This window comes from Otolemur garnettii, unplaced genomic scaffold (assembly GCF_000181295.1).
Source record: "Otolemur garnettii isolate 467f Iridium unplaced genomic scaffold, OtoGar3 scaffold00003, whole genome shotgun sequence".
NCBI classification, from domain to species: Eukaryota; Metazoa; Chordata; class Mammalia; order Primates; family Galagidae; genus Otolemur; species Otolemur garnettii.
In genome coordinates, this window is record NW_003852398.1 from 21,179,870 (window position 1) to 21,182,543 (window position 2,674).

General features: G+C 39.7%; 1 non-coding gene across 1 annotated transcript; it reads left to right on the top strand.

The window, feature by feature from the left end:
- The first annotated feature begins 344 nt into the window (after nucleotides 1-344).
- On the top strand, nucleotides 345-451 carry LOC111727324. Its single transcript, XR_002774892.1, has one exon. It is a non-coding gene; the product is annotated as a U6 spliceosomal RNA (small nuclear RNA).
- The last annotated feature ends 2,223 nt before the right edge of the window (nucleotides 452-2,674 follow it).

The window sequence follows — 2,674 nt, forward strand, 5'->3', positions numbered from 1 at the left end:
TTCACCCCTTACAAAAATTGACTCAAAATGTATTAGAGACTTAAATCTAAGACATGAAACAATAAAAATCTTAGAAGAAAGTATGGGGAAAACTCTTGATGATGTGGGACTAGGGAAAGATTTTATGACAAAGACTTCAGCAGCCATCATAACAACAATGCAAATTGACAAATAGGTCTTAAATAAGCCAAAAGTATTCTGCACAGCTAAGAACACAACAAATAAAACAAAAAGACAACCTTCACAATGGGAAAAGATAATTGTAGGGTATCAATCTGACAAAGGGTTGATATCTACAATCTACAGAGAAATCAAATTAATCAACAGAAAAAGAGCCAACAATCATGCTCACTTCAGCAGCACATACACTAAAAATGGAACCATACTGAGAAGATTAGCATGGCCCCTGTGTAAGAATGATACACAAATTCATGATGCGTTCCACAATTTAAAAAAAAAAAAAGAGCCAACAATCCCTTATATCTCTGGTAAGAGATATGAACAGAACCTTCTCTGACAAAGCAATGAATGGCTAACAAACATATGCAAAAATGCACGTTGTCCTTGATCTTCAGAGAAATGCAAATCAAAACCACCCTGAGATATCACCTAACCCCAGTGAGAATGGCCCATATCACAAAGTCTCAAAGTTCAGATGCTGACATGGATGTGGAGAGAAGGGAACACTTCTACACTGCTGATGGGACTGCAAGCAAATACAACCTTTTTGGAAGAAGTATGGAAAATCCTCAAAGAACTCAAATTAGAACTCCCATTTGATCCTGCAATCCCATTACTGGGCATTACGCAGTAGAAGAAAAATATCCTTTTATCATAAGGACAGTTACAGTAGACTGTTTGTTGCAACTAAATTTACGATCACCAAAATGTGGAAACAACCTAAATGCCCACCAACCCAGGAATGGATTAACAAGCTGTGATACATGTATACCATGGAAAGTATTTAGCCATTCAAAAGATGCAGACTTTACATCTTTTGTGTTAACCTGGATGGAGGTGGAACACATTCTTCTTAGTAAAGCATCACAATAATGGAGAAGCAAGAATCCAATATACTCAATTCTAATATGAAGGCAGTAGATGATCTAATATGGGGTGGGGGAGGAGAGAGGTGGGTAGGGGGTCATGGTGTATGGCACACCTCTTGGGGGCAGGACACAATTACAAGAGGGACTTTACCTAACAACCACAATCAGTATTACCTAATTCTTTGTACCCTCAATGAATCCCAAACAATAAAAAAATGCTCAGTCCATTTTTATATATGGATGAAAGAAGGAATGGATAGATGAATGAATGGGAGATGGAAGAAGGAAGGAAGGGAGGGAAGGAGAGAGGAGGAAGGAAAGGGCTGGGGTGGGAATGATGAATTCTATTGCTTCCAACATCCTGATTTCTTAAGAAGGATGGAAAAGGAGGGGGGAGGGAGGGAAGGAGGGAGGCTAGGTGGAGAGAGGGTAATCAGTGGGACCTCAACTATGGTGCATATTGCAAGGGTACATGTCAAATCTATTAAACGTACAGTATATATGTCTTTTTTTCTTCTTTTTTTGCCATTTTGGGCCAGGGCTGGGTTTGAACCCACCACGTCCAGGATAGGGGACCGGTGCCCTACCCTTTGAGCCACAGGCATCGCCCTGGAGTACAGTATATATGTCTTAACACAATAATTAAGTAAGTGAGGTGAAGGCTATGTTAACCAGTTTGATGTAAGCATTCCAAATTGTATATAAAATCAGCACATTTTACCCCATAAATGCATTAATGTAGACAGTTATGATTTAATTAAAAAAATTGTTAAGAGACAAAAATAAATAAATAAATGAGTGATTAAATCCAAAAAAATTAAAAAAGAGAAAGAAAGAAATGCAAGGTAATTCAGGCAGAGTTGGCTTAATTCCCTCTTGTCCAATTTCCGTACAACCTCTTCACCACCATTCGTGCCATTTTCCTCATCTTACAAATACCGAAGGACTCTAGCCTTCACAGAAACTACCTTGGCTCCTTGCCAGAAAACAAACAAGCCTAAGAATAAAGGAAAATAAATAAATAACAACAGCAACGTCTCACACTTTGAGGTCTGGGAAATGAATTCCAAATGGGAGCTGAACTCAAAACCAAATGTTTGCCTTTCAGTGACAACCAGCTACTTGGCTGAAAGCCTCAGCCCCCTCCAGAGACCACTTAGCAAATGTTGGCCCAGAGTTCTTCCTGAGAGCCACTGTCTGCCTACACCTTTCTTAGGCATGGAAGAAATTAATGCCAAGAAAAAACAATCACACTTTCTACCTACTACCTCAAGGTTATTATTTGTGGTGGATCTTTTTCTACTTTGGAAAGTTTCCAAATAGTTCCTAAGGAATTAGGTTGTGTTTGAAAAGAGTTTACTCAAAACAGGTTGACACATACTCACACGTGCACACACACACACACATGTGCGAAAATTCAGACTTTAATCCTGGCACCTCCTTGCCATTTGATTCCATGGGAATTTATGTCTGACAGCATGTAGCTAGTTATGCGCTCTGAGCCAGAGGACAAAGTGAGCCTCCAGAAAGTGGATGAAATTCAGATGAGGGAGCCGGTGAGATGGCTCCAAGGAGTCCTGGGAGGAGCCACTGAGGAAAATGCAGAAAGCAAAAGAAAACCCACT